Source organism: Salarias fasciatus, chromosome 1, assembly GCF_902148845.1.
Source record: "Salarias fasciatus chromosome 1, fSalaFa1.1, whole genome shotgun sequence".
Lineage (NCBI taxonomy): Eukaryota > Metazoa > Chordata > Actinopteri > Blenniiformes > Blenniidae > Salarias > Salarias fasciatus.
The window spans coordinates 6,626,604-6,643,924 of record NC_043745.1 but is presented as its reverse complement, the minus strand read 5'-3'; the positions used below and the strand labels follow the sequence as shown (position 1 = coordinate 6,643,924).

Sequence of the window (17,321 nt, the reverse complement as noted above, 5' to 3'; positions counted from 1 at the left end):
GGAACAAGCTGAACACAAATTATTCATATAAGGAGGAGGAGAGCACAAGCAGAGGAGGACGAAACCTCAAAACAAGCTCAGGGGAGGAAACAAGACTGGACGAGTGTCCAAAACCACCACAGAGCCGCTAATGCTAAGCTAATGCAAAGCCAATGCCTCGGCTATTCGGTGAAAACAGTTTTGTCCTCGGATGACCGCCGGCTTCCCACAGGAATCGCAAAATGAAGGCAGTTCAGCATCCTGAGCCCTGAACCTGAACCTGAACCTGAACCTGAACCTGCTCCCGGTCCCGGTGCCGGACCCGGTCCTGGAGGAGATCCGCGCTCCAACATTCCTGAGCTCAGATATTTCCAAGCTGGAGAAAACAGCGGCAGTCGAGTCACCTGGACTCAGATTCAGACGGACGTGTGACGGACAGATCAGACGGAGGAGAAGCACAGCCACCCATCCCTTTCATTCATTATTTACTTTATGTATTTTCACGTTTAAAAGGGAATTTTTGGTGAGTTTCCTCAGGCAGTCGCTCTGTGTTTCACTTTTTTTTCTTTATAAGTAATACTTACCATTTTATTGCACTTTCTATTTATTTTTATTTTTAATAATTTTAAGCTCTCTTCTAAATAACTGACAGCATCACGACCGCCTTGCTGCACTGGAAAACTGCACGTCAAGTCGAATAAATAACATTTTCTACATGGAAACACCAAAATAGGAACATAAACACAACTTGGCACAGACTGGCAGTGCTTAACCCTCGGTCTCCCAAGTCACCATAGTAACATCCTGAGTGGTTCACGTTTGGACTGATAATAATCTGATTCTGTTTCAGTAGGTTGGGTCCAAGTTTGACGTTAGAAGAGAACCTGAGACATTTCTACTTTAAACTTTTCGTAATCTCACAAAAAAACTATTTAACTATCGATCTCTTCCTTGTTAGAAAGAAAAAAAAAAATATGATTGGTGTATTTATGTTAAATTGATTAAAATTAATCCAAATAAAGTTTGGGAGAAATTGAGCTACTGTTAATATTTCATCAGCGTGCATCAAATCTGTTGAAATATTGTATTCATCTGCAAATAACATGATAAATGGTTGAGGTTCAGTTTTTAATAACGATTCACAAAAACTCAGCAAGAAATGCATCAAATGACTTTGTAATTTTTTTAGCTGGTAATTCTCATATTGTGGCATTTTGGTAGGTTTTTATCTTTGTGTGAACTGATGCATCTTACTCCGTTTCCATGGAGACGGAGTCTGGGTGTTTCTAAAAAGACGGACTCAGACCAACACTGTCATGTAAACAGTAGGAGTGTAACGGTACACAAAAGCCACGGTACGGCACGTACCTCGGTGTCAGGGTCACGGTTCGGTACGTTTTTCGGTACAGCGGGGAAGAAACAAAAGCTCCCAAATGCACCAGAACATCGTTCCCAAGCGACAGATTTACACGAGACTGGCAGGTCTTCCATCTCTCATTCCGCTTGTACTTTCTTCTTCGTTTGTTCATGTTTGGATCTGTTTGCTCTTCTTCTTCTGTGGTGATGGTGGTCGCTGGCAGCTTTTAGGCTCACTACCGCCACCTAAGGTTGTAATCAGGACTCGTTGTTTTTTTTTTTTGTTTTTTTTTTACTCACTCGTGTATCCGTCGTGTGATTGTGTGTACCGACCCGTGACCCCTGTACCGTCACGGTATGGGACGAATACAAATACCGTTACACTCCTAGTAAACAAAACCTTAAAGAACTGTGTGATTGTCGTTGATATATGTTAATGTGTTCCAGATGCAAGTTTTAAAAGTAGAACCGTACAAGTAAAAACACATCTTTAACCTTTTTTGCTAAAAGAGAATGAAAGTAGCCTCTGAAATTAGGTACAAAATGACTGAAAAAAGCTGAGCGGTAGATATGTGTGATTATTTACAGCTGAGTTGTGACTATTTACAGGATTTTGGTTTTCTTTAACACTCAGTGAAAAGCTGTTGAATAATAAGTTTTCGTGTCGTTCCCTGGAAGATTCAAACCCAGTTTGAATCTTTCTGCCAGTGCTGGAGAGTTTCTCTGCAAAATCAACTGTTCTCTTACCAGAGTCGACGTCTTCTCTTCGCGGTTGACTTTCTCTCTTGACACGGTCTCGTCTTTTACATCAAGGCTTCATCTGAAGAGGTTAAGAAACAAAAAAAAACAAAACAGAAAAGGTTTAAAAATCAGTAGGAAATTGGAAACTTAAGTAGTGTTTATATGACAACTTTTTGAAGTGGAAACAGAAAACTCTTGTTTTGTGGGCGTCTGTTTAAATGAGCCACTGAAAATGTGATTTCTTTGATAATGCCTTGCAAAATATAACTTTTTAAAATGCTCTGATACAACTTTTCTGTTGCCGTGCACGTGAACCGCGACCGCAGTGAAGAGCGCGCACAGATGGACAATAACAACAATTGTGGCCACTAGTGGCCAAACATCAACACTACATTGTTTCCAACATTTCTGCAGTTTCAATATAAACTGTAGTGCTGTCAGTTTTAATCGTATTGATCGCAATTTAATCGCATTGATCGCAATTAATCGTGATTAATTCATGGAGAACTGTCAACAATTAACTTTTTTAAAGTTGAGATTAATTGCAATGAAGAATCTAATCCTCATAAATCAGTCCCAATGTCAGGAAAAAAACTCTATTATCCTCTAGTTCTTTTCTTTAACCCAATTGGCAGACCTCAATGGATTAATCGCGATTAAAATTGACAGCACTAATAAACTGACATCTTTTTCAAAAAGTTGTCATGTCGATGGGAAATGCAACACATTGATGTGTTTCCACTTGAAACAGAAACTCAATTTAAAAATTTAAGAATGAATCATGATAAAAAGGAGAGACTATGAATGAATGTTTGAACGCATCATTAGAACTGAATGTAAGGGAATAAAGACATTTAAATGGTAAATTGAGTCAGAATGCACAACACGTAACCCCCTCCCTTTGCAGCCCTCGTCCTCTCCTCTCCAGCAGGAGATAAGACCTGCACTCACTCCCTCCCAGCGAACTCAAACCCTTGGTGAATCCTCGTTCTGGCACTAATCCTCAAGTTGCTGAAAAATGTCCTGAATGTACAAATCTTCCTCCTGTAACTTGTTTTCCGCTCATGTTGAGATTCTGCAGGATGCGACCTGCAGGGGAAGCATCAGAACGAGGAAACATGTCCCACAGTGGCTGCTTGAAGGCTTGACCTTGTGTCTTCTGCCCGCGCAGCCGGACACAGAGTGAAGGAGTCTGGGAAACAGCGTGCAGGAGCAGGTACAACGCCGCCCGCTCCGGTCTCTCTGTTGATGTTAGGAAATGAGTCCAGCGTTCACTTGTTTACATCCCAGACGCAGAGTTTTTCTTTCTTTTTCATGTGGTGAGCTGTTAATTTTCACAACACCGCAGATCCATCTGTGATTCCCAGCAGCTCGCCGAGGAGCCGCGCACTGACCCGTGCTGCACCGGGGAAGTGAAGTGCACACTTCACAGCAGCGCCATAATAAAGCGCTCTTCAATGCTTTTTTTCCCCTCTTCTCTCAGCAGGAGCTTTAAAAAAAACCTCAGTCACCATTTCCCAGCGAACTGCGGGCCTCAGCCGCCTCCTCGACCTATGAGGGAAAAGGACTTTCTCAGAGAAAACTTTAGAAGTTAATCTAATTCATTAGCTTTTGTGGGAAACGGCTTCAGTTATGAAACAAGTCGAGGCTCTAACTCAAGGAAGACGAGACTTCAGACACACTTTCCAACCAATTTCATCCTGTTTGAACAGAGGAATGTGTCAGTAGGAAGTCGGTGTTCAGGGGCTCGACAGAGCAGACAACAATAAACTATAAACATTAACAATGAAGAGCAGACCGACAAAACGCTGCCCGAGCGTTTTCAGAAAGTTGCATTTTCCCCCGTTTACATGACAGCAGAGCTAAACCAGTGAGACACATCCACTCATCCTGAAGCAACGGGCACGTTTGCTCTAGATCAGGGGTCTCCAACCAAATGAGCCATTCTTATGACTTTCAATCCAAATCAAGTTGATCTGGAGCCGCAAAGCACATTTAACCTTCAAAATGAGACTAATGGAGTTTCATAATAGTTTTGATGCACTTAGAAAAACTACATTTTATGATGCAGTTTTAAAGTTTTAACAGCAGTTCATGATAGTGAACATTTTCTTATATTTTGACCTATTTTTGTACCTGATTTTAACAGTTTAGTTCCTCTTTTCAAGCATTTTTGTTGACAATTTTGAAATTTTAGTGTTCTAACTCTAGAGGTGGAATAAATACTCACACAACTCTTTTCAGAACTATTTTTCAGATGCTCGCATTTCAGTGATGATTTTCTCTGAAGCTTAGATCCTCCTCATCTGTCAGCACACTTCATGTCATGCGATGAGTTTTTTTTCCCCTCAAAAATCTTTTTCATCACGTTTTCAATTAAAGTTTGAATCTGTATTTTCAGTAAGTCTGAAGTTTGATGGAATTACATTCTTCCTGTTGATTTACAGACAATCAACAGACAGAACAGAACTCTGCAGCAACAACCAATTACTGTGTGAAATTCAATGTAAAAGCCAAAGCATGCCAGACATTTCTCTTTGTTGTTACCAGTGAATGATGTGAAATCCATTTAAACTGTTCCTGGCTGTAGTTTGATGACCGTGCTGCCAGGTGGATTTAAAAACTGTGTGACAAGTCAAAGGAAGCAGGAAGTCCAAACACAATCAAAATGATACGTGACAGAGTTTAGAGCACTTTGGCTGTAATGACGGCTCAAAGCACCTGTAAGATCCAGTAATATGGTCGTGGAGATCATTTGAACGTCGGAGTACGTTTTTACCCACAATGCTAAACAGCAACAAGTACTTTGCTCTTTACAGTGAAACTTCAAGTTGTCTCCTGTCACAGAAAATTAAAATTAAAGATCTGATCTGAAACTGAAGAACAAACTGTCCGTCCAGCACTGCGAAGAGACTCCAATCATCACATTCTGGCCGACACACCGCCACCCTGACTGCTTTCCCCGCCGCTGACCCCAATGAAAAGACCAGGTGAACTCTCCCTCCATCACAAATGTTCAGTTCCAACAATCAATGATAACTGGTTAAAAGACTTGTTTGCAGTGTAGCAAAACCAATCGATGAAAAGGACAAAGGTTGCCATACACAGCAGTAAACCACAGGTGGGAGTTGTGTGTGTGTGTGTGTGTGTGTGTGTGTGTGTGTGTGTGTGTGTGTGTGTGTGTGTGCGCACAAGAATCTTTTGGACATACTTTAGATTAAGAAAAAAATAGCAGTGAAAAATAGTTCTGAAATACCAAATCAGTGTCTAGCAGTTCTCCCTGAATTCCCCCGTCAGACGACTGGCAGGTGTGGAGCTGGTGAAACACTACAGCTGCTGCTGCTAAAGGGAACTGGGGCCGGAGAGGAGCCAGGTTTGGCTAAACCAGTCGAACTGTGGCCCACGACGCAAGAACAGTGGAACACCCACCGAGTTAGATTAACCTGAACGAAGTTAGACCTTTTATTAAGACCTACTGTCAGCAAAACACTTCCTTTTTCAACAGCTTCTTCTTACTTTTTCTAAATCTTGTGTTCTTTGGTTCTTTTTTTTTTTTTTTTTTTTTTTACTGAGCAGCAGAGCAAGATAGAAGGGATTCTTTAACCTACGCTGGAACATTTTTTCTTAAATATTGATGCATTATAAGCAGAAAATTACCAGGTGTAAGGGTTTGGGTCGGTATGATGAGGTCAGAACATATCCAAACTGCAGGTTTGAAGAGTTATTGTTTCGCAGTGGACCGTGTTGATCATACAAGTGGTCCAGAGGAGTCTGCAGGCAGGTGGTCATAATGTTATGGCTCATTCCAGAAATAAACGATGACTAACATAATTTACTTGGAGCTAAAAGGAGAAAATGATGCAAACTGGAACCTTTATGCGTCTTATCTGCGATCACATGGTCTCAGTGCTCATGGCTGACCCGGTGCTGACGCAGAATAACGTCCGTGGCGGCCTGACAGCCGCCGCGTCCGTAACGGCGAGCAAACGCTCCGTGACACCAGCCACGTGAAACACGACACACATGCAGCGCCAGATATTTCACTCAGATGGGAGTCGGCGCGCATGATTATGTTTCATAATGCTGGTGTCACAAATTCAACTGACTGCCGTGTGTGTGTGTGTGTTCAGCAGTTTAATCATCTTTAGATCACACACACACACTAACACACACACACTGTATCCAGCGCCACACATTCCCTCATCCCTGCTCCTTCCTGTCGCAGTGAGTCACTCCGAACGCTGCGATGAGACGCAGGAGTCAAGGATCTGCATGCTGAACCGGAATGTTTCAAAGGGACCTGTTGTGGCTCCGCTGTTTGTTCTCTGCCTTTGTGCGATTCCCCCGAGGCGCTCACACACACTCAGGCTCCACCGCTGTGGGCTGAACGTGGAGATCGGGTTTGACACCGCAGTGTAACACTCTGCTCTGCACAGGAAAACGGGCCCCGTTCATTACACTCCAGGCAGTACATTTCTGTAACGTGACTTATTCGTGGTTAATGAGACAATCAGTCGTGTATTCTACTTTGCTGGGTTTTCATCCGGGGATTTACTGAATCCCAGCGGCGCCTCTGAGCTCTCGGCTCGTGCTGGATGCTAAATCTCAGACTTGATTTTGATACACAAACATCATAAATCTAGAATTTACATTCAAGTGTCTGCAACCAGGGGGAACATCTGCATGTTCCAGATGTTGCTGCCATCAAGCTGAAATGATTTTCATGATAAAGCAGTAAAATATGAACTTCCCCCCAATGAAGGCGTCTCCTCACTGAGTGTGAGGTACCCGAGTTCGAGTCCGTGCAGTGGGAAGCACAGCCCATAAGCTACATCTTGTTTGTTTTGAAGTTTTTTTATTTTTCTTCTCTTGAACGAATACTCTGAAGATTTTGGACCCTGTCCCGATCTATTACAAGTGCGATAAGCTCATCAATACCTTTTTTGTGTCCATTCGTCCAGTTGCTGGCTCCCAGCTGTTAGCATCGTAGTTAGCTTAGCTCAACTCGCAGGAGTTGAAGAGGAGACAGAGCCAGACTGATGAAAGTGGACAAAATACTCCTTCCAGTGGTCCAGGGGACGGCGTATTTGCACGTGAAGTAAATCCGAATGGTTATAAAACATTTTAAAAGACGTGTTTTCTTTTCAACCCATTAAAATAGCGTTTGGATCCACACAGACCTGCGCATGCACAGTGCTCCATGGAAGGATATGCCGGAGCACAGCAGTAGAAGCCATAGACTCAGCCGCTGTGCGCCGGTATATCCTTCCGCGGAGCACTGTGCTTGTGCAGATCTGTGTGTATCAAAACGTTAATTAACGGAAAATAAAACACGTCTTTTAAAATGTTTTATAACCATTCGGATTTACTTCACGTGCTAATACGACGTCCCCTGGACCACTGGAAGGAGTATTTTGTCCACTTTCTTCAGTCTGGCTCTGTTTCCTCTTCACCTCCCGCAGTTGAGCTAAGCTAACTATGATGCTAACAGCTGGGATCCAGCCACTGGACGCACAGACACAAAAAAGGTATTTATGAGCTTGTCTAACTTTGTAAATGATAGTGATAGGGCGTGGGTCCAAAATCTTCGGAGTATTCCTTTAAAGCAAGCAGGTTTTGGATGGGTTAAATGCAGAGAAATAATTTTCCTGAGAGGACCAATAACGTGAGCTCTCTGTCTCTGTAGGGTCCTTGGTTCAACTCCCACTTTCTACACATCATCCGGTGTAAAAATGTGCTTCCTGTGGAGAGTAATTTAAAACCCCCTGCAGACTCTGAATTCTCTGCAGGGATTGAATCACCTGCGGCCCTTAATGGGATAAATCAGTGTGGAAGACAGATGAAATAAAATATATTACTCTTAAAAGCTGATATCACGTCTGAGCTCCTTCAGATTAATCAGTACTTTGAGATTAAGTATTCTAAATGATTGTATGGTTTCCCAGAAACATTTCCTGGAAGACGTGTCCTCCTTATATCATATTAAGACTGACTTTTAGTAGTATTTAGACAATACAGTTTTGTCATGACTGACTTGTTGATTCTGTAATTTCTGCAAAATAAAAAAAAAAAAAAGTCTGGCTGCAAAAATTCTTTTTTTTTTTTTTTGCAACCACAGAAATCAGAAATAATAAGTGGATCATGGAGGGACCGCACAACGTGACGATGGGAGGCCCGTGTTCCGAGCTCCACACAGGCTTTGAATGATGCTGCTGTTTACCAGGCAGGGGAGTAATGTTGTCTGCTGGATTTCAAGCTTGGCTCGTAGCGAAAGCTGAAAGTGAGACGCTCCCTGCCTCCGCCGCTTTGATTTGAAGTGCTATAAAGAGGGCTACTGTTGTTGCCTGTTGTGGTAAAAGACCTGCTGACAGCTGCTGACATCTCTCTACTTGTAAAAACAACCTTCAATACCAAGCAGTGGTTTCCAGCTTTTTTCCCCGTCGAGCCCCCCGGAGCGCCTCTGAGCACGTCTGCGGGCCCGCTCTCCAAGTTTTGATTTTCCACAACATTACAGTGAACCAAACACTGGCAGACAGATCCATTCAAACAGAAAGTGTCTCAATCTGGTTTTCTTTGACGTGTGCAAATCTAATTTTGTCAGTGTCCGAGCGGGCAGAGCCTCGGACAGCCCTGAGGACTGTCGCCCCCCCCCAAAGGAACAACTGATCTCCAGGTTGAGAAGCGCTGTAAATCCTTGGACTAGTGGTGGAATTCTTGATTTACAGATATGTTCATAGCAGTGTTTTTAAAGAATATTTAAATTTTGTTCAATTTTTCAATCTCAATAACTAATCACAACAGTGGTTCCCACAGTGGGGGCTTGGAGTTATTGGCCCCCGTTTACACGATAACCTTTCAAGTGAAAACATTTCATTTTGCATTTTTATTTCAGAAAAGTTTCACATTTCGGGTCTAAAAAGATGGGAACTACTGATATATTTAAATTCAAACTACACTGAGCCATAAAGCTGTGCTTTAGATGAATGATTTAGAAGTCAACAGTCTCTAACCAGATTCTCTATTTAGCTCCAATATAATAAATGACATTCATAATGGAGTTTTCTGTCCCACAGAAGAAAAGCAGCAACGTTATTTGACAAGAACCAGTCACCTGGCCTCAGTCAGTCTGAAAGTTTGATCCAAACTTCAAGCGGGGACATTTTCCGAGGGTTATGAGGGAGAAAGTACACAGACCCTGCTGGACTTCCTAATCCCATCAGAGTTTTCTGTTCCTGACAGATATCACACAGAGTCCCACAACATCGCTTTTCTCTGCCATTGTGTGACAAACAAACGGGTTGATACGGAACAGAAGGCCAATGAATGAAGCTTGATTTCTGCTTCATAACAATAAGCATTGAACGGCGCTAATTGTTTGGCTGCAGGTGAACGCTGAAGAGGCCGACGGCCGGCGGTCAACACTCAGCCAAAGCTGCTTTTCTTCATTAAGAAGTCCCTGCAGGGTGGAGGCTCGCTTTAATTGGATGTGTGTGTGTATGTGTGTGTGTGTGTGTGTGTGTTTTCTCCTTCTTCCAGGTTTTGAGAATGATTGTCCATTAGCGGAGCCGTAAATCCTCCACCGAGGGTCCAGACGGGGAAGCGGGGGTTTCTCTGCGCTCCTGCCCCGGGGACGACTCGGCCAACAGTAGCCGAAGCTCTCTGGCACGGAGCCGACTCACCCCGAGGCTCATAACTCCCATAACTGCCCCCCTGTGTGGAAATAACTCAGCGCAGCCGTCAGGGTTTAACAATGACAAACTTCACCACACATCAGAGTCAGCTGAAGAATGAAGAAATCTCAATTTCTCCACTGATGTAAAAAAAAAAAAAAAAAAAAAAAAAAAAAAAACAACAACACTGGTTAAAGTATGAACAGCATTCACTTGAAACGCTGTTAGTGTGTGAGTTTAATCTTTTGGACCTTTGATAGATTACAAAAAAGCTGAGAATGTCCAATCAACAGTACAATGTGTACATAATGTGCTACAGTCATCAACTCCTGGGATCAAACTCCATTGGACGAACCTCCACTGGAAGGTTTCTTGATCATACGATAACTCTGCATCAGTAAACACAAAGAACCAACTAACAAATGACAAAAAGGAGATTTCATAACATTCTACCAACCTTTCACTTCCCATCAAACATCCACCTTCAAGATTATTAACAAATGCTGTCCATTAGTTTCACAGTCCAGAAAAATCATTGGTTTGTCCTGCTGGAGTGACTATTGGTCCACAGCAGGTTTGAATTGGTATTTCATAGAGTAAAAATTAAAATGGTTTAGTGAGGAACGTTTGCAGTGTTACGAGGATGAAGAACAAAGTCCCAGAAGCCACTGCCATGGAGCAACATCTCCATGAAGAGGATCTGCATTTTCAGGTTGGTGGTACATGTCAAAGTAACGTCGCCTTCTGCTGCACTGAGCTGCATTGAGTTGCATTGAGTTGCGCTGTACTGCATTGTGCTTCATTTTCCTCGTTGGAGCCGTACGATGAAGCAGAGGTGACTGCGTCCACCTCAAATTTTATTCTAAGTCAGTTTTTTGTGTAGAGTGTGCATCTTATTTAAGTACAGAGTTGAAGTTATCTTGAGGTTCTCTGGCAATGAAAAGTCTTTCTTGTAAGTTTATTGATCCTATAATCAATGTGTCTGCATGTGATTATCTGTCTGACAACCCCTGCCCTTGACTTGATGTTAGACGGGACAGGCTCCTGCAACCCTCACATGGACAAACTGGGAAGAGGAGACGGACGGATGTGCTGCAGTAAGATTTCCTCGGTGTCAATGAGCCTCGAGATGCCAATAACAGTTTTTACGGTTTGCCATTTTGAGACGCTCACACCCAGTTCTCCCATTATTGTCATTTAGTCCTTGTCAAAGTCGTTCAGATCCTTCCGCTGACCATTTCATCACCTTCATCACATATCTCACCTCCTGGCAGACTCCGCCATAATGAGACCATATAACCAGTTTTAATGCTGAACTGATTCAGCACCCGGCGCTTCGACACTCTCCTGACTGGTATCAGTTCATTCACACACTACATGAAATGTCCACAGCAAACAAAACTAAAAGGTAAAGATCGCTGTTTTATTGGAGGGATAATTAAAGGGTCAACTGTAATTAGTACGTTAAACCACTAAAAGAATATTTGTGATTATACAACCAAAGAAATGCAGTTACACCCAGCTGCCGACCACTGGAGCCCACAGCCACACAGAGAGATATATTTAATAGCCCGCCCACCCCCTGGTGGTTTATGCAGCTGAAGACATGAGATAAAAATTGCCAGAATGTTTAAATTTTTCTTCTTTTTTTCCCCCCAGTAGCTTGGACGTATATTGGTCTGTTGGGCACACACCACAGTCGGCGTGTCTATCTTTGTAATGGCTGCAGTAGCAGCGTCTGAAGGCTCCCCACAGTCCTGGGCCGACGTCTGTAATTACAGAGGCAGAGTTTTTAAGTAGGCACTTCAGACAAGTTGGATTATAACTTATTCTGAGGTGTGTCAGTTTCTGAGCAGGTCTCAGTCTCGTGTAAGCAAAAATGGAAATGATGTCTAAAAATACCAAATGAATCATAATGATATTGTTCTCGTGACCAAATTACACTTTGCTTTGGGGAAAATGCCGACCTACATCAGAGCTGCGCTGTGACAGTGCTGAGAACCTGTCAGCCTTCAAATACAAGAGTCTCGTGACAAAGTTCTTCAATATCGGACATCATTTGTGTCTTCCAACAGTTCATATTTTCACTTTCAAGACAGCAACTGCAGAAATGAACACCTACGCTACAATAAGACCCGTCAAGAAAGGAAGACCTGAAACTAAAATGTGTGAAGACATTTGTCATCTCAGATCTAGTTTATATATTATAGTCTACCGCAATGGTTCCCAACCTGAGGTGCAGGTGACATGAACCATTCTCAGAGAGTAAACTGGGGGAAGAGTTTAGGAACTACTCGCCTACAGTAAAAGAAAAGGGAATCAAGCTTTATTTTTGTGCAAACAGCCCAGCAAAGAAATAGTATGGATTTTACTCTCACGCTCACAGCAACACATCCAGGCAGGGTGTCCCCTCAGCCCTCCTTCCCGATGCATGTTTAATTTACTTTGAATGCATCAATAAATCAAAAGACAGCAGGAGAGTTAACAGAACTGCATCAAAAAAAACCTCTTTCATGCTAATAAATTCCTGCCCTCCCACCAGCTGCACAGCGTAGAGAATCAGCATTAGCAGCAGGGCCGTGGTGCTTTCCAAAGCAGAGAGGGACCATTTCTGAACTGGTAAATAACAAATTATTTCCATTAGAGAGAGATTTGGGACTCTCATGGCCCATTGAGCTTTCATGCATAATTGATCCAGCAGAGTGTTGGGAGAGAGCTTGTAAGTGATGGTGATTGGTTCTGAGGATTGGAAATGAAGATGCTTTCAGGGAGAATGGTGCTCAAACTCAAGTAGAGCTCCACACATATCTGAACGATCACAGAAAAACAGAATACCTGACTAAATGTGATGCCTTTAAACAGTTTCCACACATAATTATATTTCCTGATGGCCACGGTGTGACAACTTGCTATCTCAACCAGTCCTTTAATGGTCTTAGATTTAGTCAAAAACCAAAGAAAAGTTGACATGCAGTAATAGATTTCCTCAGGATTCCTCTATTCAACCTCTGGAATGATGGGTAAAAAAAAAAAAAAAAAAAAAAACTGTCAACAAATCAGTGCTCCTAAATCGTTGTACAGCTGAGAATTAGTAAAAGGCAGAGCAGAGACTGGATAGATCACCAGTTCAGATCAGGGAAAACAAAGACAAGCATGCTGCCACACACATTACCAAGATGTTAGATTTCCATTTTGAAAGCGGAGTTAGCTGTGGTCACGTCTGTTTGAACGATGAACTGTAGCAGGATGGACCAGTTTATCATTGGCTCTCATCAGTTTCAACTTGACGCAGTGATGTAAAACTAGGATTGTTTAGATGAGACACATCACATTCAACAGTTTAGTTCTGAGCCTGAACTTCACGATTATTTTTAAATCTTTACATGCTGACCAGAAACCACATGCCAAGATATTATCACAGCAGTCTTCAGGGCTTACTTTATCAGTTGAAAGTCCAGGTTTCTTGGATGTCAGGGTGTGTTTACTTTAGCTGTTTTATTAGTACGTGTAATAAATGTGGCACAATGTTCAAATTGGTTTTAATTACACCCCTAATTATTCTGCGCAGCAACAAATAAACCAATACTCCCTGACCAGTTCCTCTAAGAACTCACATGGAGTTATGATTTACCACAATGATTTTCAAACAGACGGATCAAGCAGTAGTGAAAGTGACAGCTGACAGGACGAACTGGGGAAAGTTAAACAAACTATTTCTGAGTGCCCACACAGCTTTCACACGATATCTGCTGCCTGATTCTCCTGACAGATTATTAACAAACTCAGAGCAAAAACTGCAACAACTGCAGAAAAACATGCACACACAACCTCAGCTCTTGATAACATTTTGATAAAGTACAAGCACAAGAATATATTGCTTTATGACGTGGCTGCACTATTGGTCACCTAAGTTCCAGTTTGTCCGTCACGTCACAGTACACAAAGACAATGATCCAGCATCAGCTCTCGGGTTCAAGAAGACATTAGGAAGACTAATGCAAACAATTCAAGCCATTAGTATCGTAAGGCAGGACCATTCTGACCGGCTCTTCATTCAGGCTCATCTAAAGCTTCGGTGACATTCAAAGTAATGTCTTAAGTGGTCTTTCTCTTGATCTTTGACCTGCAGATTTGATTTCTTCCCTTTCTAAACGATATGACTAAAACGTGCTGTCAGCGAGTGAGGCAGTGCTTCCACGTCTCAGTGAGTGAATAAAGAAGAGCTGCTTTGTTTCACTGATTAAAGGGCACAAGCAGAGTCCACCCAGCAACAGGAACCTCCTCTGGGGAATAAAGCCTCCCTCTGAGAGCCGCCATGACGCATCTGCCACAGCGAGCACCGCTTCTTAAGCAGGTTTTCAGCTCACAAAAGCAATCACGGCCAATGGAGAGGGATCAGTGTACCTCTCGATGTGACACACATCTGATCACAAGTCTGCCAGCAGCTTTGATTCATCTGATACCATCACGCCGACGAGCAGAAAACCGTCACTGTCTGAGGGAAACAAGTTTAAAGTCTTCAGAGAGACAATTCTCTCAAAACAAAGAGGCCAAATAGGTGCAGTCAGCATTTGAGAGCCTCTCAACTGTATGAACCACCTTTGAGAAGCTGGAGGGAATAGGATTCAACTCCCATGATTACACAGAGAGGACCCTGAGCAGAGTTTGCATGTTTTCCTCGTGCATTCATGGGATTTTTCCAGCTTCTTAACATGCATGTTAGGTGAATTTGCCTGTAGATTGCCTGTGTTTGCCTCTGTATTAGAGACATGTGACGAACTCGTGCCTCTCCAAGGTGCCTTTCATACAATGCAAGCCGAGGTCCACTCCTGCCCCTTGGTGACATTAAATGACAGAAAATGGACTTAATGATGATTGATGTTTGATTCGGTGGAAGCAGGGTATGTCTACGTTTTAAAATCATCATCTAACAGCACCAACAGAGTCATTACAAATTATGAAAGCTTTCCTGTTGAGTTCAAATATGTGCCTGATGACAAGATGTTCATGGTTTACTATATTCTGTCAGCGGCACTTTGTGCTTGCATGACAGAATATCAAGCAGGAAGTGGCTGTTGTCCCACAAGATTAAATGCACGCAGACATGGTGAAGATGGGCTACTGGGGTTCAAACTGAGCATGAAAACAGGATAAAGAGGATTTGAGTGACTTTGAAGGCGGCATGGTTGTTGGTCTGAGGATTTCACAAACTTTTGATCGACTGAGATTTTCACTCAAACTCATTTCAAGGTTTTACAGAGAATGGACCAAATAAGAGAAAATATCCAGTCAGCAGCAGTCCTCGGGGGCAAAATGCCGCATTGAGGTCAGACAAAACTGGAGAGATTTGATGGAGATGGCAGCAAGGCAACCATGTATGCAGAAGTCCAGCTCTGATCGCACAAAATGTTGAACCTTGATGCTGAAGAGCTACAGCAGACCACACCGGCAGCAAACACAGCCTTCTCAGACTGGTTTCAACTTCTGCAGCTAAATTCAGGCAATTCTGGGAGCAAACAGATCCAATCCGGTGATAGCAGGGGGTGTCTAATGAAAAGAGTTGAGCTGCTCCCTCAATCTGTTCCACAACAGCACCCTATGTCTTGAATAAGAAAAGCTTTAGCTTAATTCTACCTACCTTTGCTAATCGTCGAGAAATTAAAGCCTCTGTTTCATGTGAATATGCATTAAATACACTATGAACCTGATTCGGAGCCATAATTACAAGATGATCCAAAACTTTTGATGAATTCACGCAGATTGCAGTTCATCAGCCTTGCTGAGACGTAAGTGGCAGCTCACATTAAAGAGGTTATAATTGGAAACAATTTACATAAACACTGATTTCCGTATTTCTCTTACTCTTTAAAGCCCTGGGCTATGAGCATCTCGAGTGGCGGCTCCATCGTTTAAGTAGCTGACTAATTTGCTAATACACACCTACTCTGTTCTCGCACACAGCCGGATTACCGCCAGCGTGCCACAACATCATGGAGGCGCACGTTAGATTCCACACAAATCCAGCCTCCGTACACATCATTAGAGGCATTGATTCGACATCAGGATGAATTATGAGCTGGAGGAGTGGAGGCCCCCATTTGGCCGAATCAGTTTATTGACAAAACCCTTTTATAAAGGGAGAGGTGGCAGAAGCTCGACATTGAGCGCGCCATTATCCTCTCGCTGCCTATTGGCTTCTGAATGAGGAAATATCTGCATCGGACAAATAGAAGGTAATTGGAATCTACCAGCAAGACGTGAAGGGAAAATCATATGCTCTACCCCCCCACCCCACCCACCCCTCTGTGGATTGTTGTAAAATGTCGGGGCCATCATCGCTGCTCCCATCGACAAAATGCTAATGGCCCCTCAAAAACGTGCGCGCTTTAAACGCCTGCTCGGCACGAGACGCCGGGGGGAAACTGTGCGATTGGCTGTTGTGTTCGAGGGCGAAACTTCAAAGTGATGCTTCATCAATAATCCTCCCACTTTTTCCTTTTTTTTCTTTACAACAAACAGATTCATATGTTTTCCTCTATATATATTCATAGACACACTGCGGTACTTTCTGAGCGACAATCGGGAACAGAAAAATCGGTTCCTGTCATTTCGTTCACCTGCGGAGGGAAATTGTGCGCGCCGTGTTGCGTTTGAGGTCTGCTGCTAGCAGAGAGGATCGCGAAACATTTTCAGTATGCCTTAAGAACATGATGCAGAATCTCATGGCTTCAAAACAAACATGAATACCAAACAGTGCTGTGACCGAGAGACGAATTTTAAAGGGTCAGTTCAGCCACATGGCGGAGAACATTCTCTACACTGCCTCCAGCACTAGACTCACACACACAGAGTTAGAAAGTTGTTTGTGACGGCTTTGAGATGTTAGTCAGAGATTCCCACATTCTGCCGCTGCAGCCAAGGAGATTGAAATTTGGTTTGCAGAGTCCACACTCTGAAAAATGACACCGAACTTTTCCCTGTCAAACTGCATAAGTCACATTTAAATTGAAGCTTTAGAATTACTTTTATTTATTTGACTCAGTTAAGACTGGAAGAGGACGGAATTTCAATGAGGGAATCAGACGAGATCAGTGGGAAACAGCCAAGTCTGGGCTCTGAGGTTTAACTAAAGTATGTGTTGTGTCGCACTCGATCAGCCACATTTGAGCGATTTAAAAATGTGCTCGAACATCACTTTGCTTTGAAGCAGGTTAGCAAACAATGCTGCAGCCTCTGAAAGTGCTGCCTTCCCAACATCAGGGACAACTGGATGGGTAAAACTTTAGAACTCTAACTTTCACAGCAGCTGGACTTTAACTAGAAACTGGATTTTTTTTTCTAACACAGGCAATCATATAAACACTTTAAAGCCCCATTTACATGGCGTTTCCAGTAAAAATGCATAATGTTCTGTTTTCGTTTTGCACAGAAATGGCTGAGAATGATGTAGTTAGCATGCCAGGCCAGGAGTTGGCACTGTTGAATTTTTTTAACCACACAAACATACACACAGAACAATACGCTGTAAACATTAACAGTGAGAGCACACAGACATCCGCATCTACAGGCGACCAA

General features: G+C 42.9%; 1 protein-coding gene across 1 annotated transcript in view; it reads right to left on the bottom strand.

The window, feature by feature from the left end:
- LOC115395310 (cell migration-inducing and hyaluronan-binding protein-like) overlaps window positions 1-17,321 on the bottom strand; it is a 184,731-nt gene that overhangs the window by 151,615 nt on the left and 15,795 nt on the right. The window contains exon 2 of the mRNA XM_030101175.1: window positions 2,083-2,155. The gene's annotated coding sequence lies outside the window, so the exon portion shown is untranslated. The remainder of the gene's footprint in view (window positions 1-2,082; window positions 2,156-17,321) is intronic.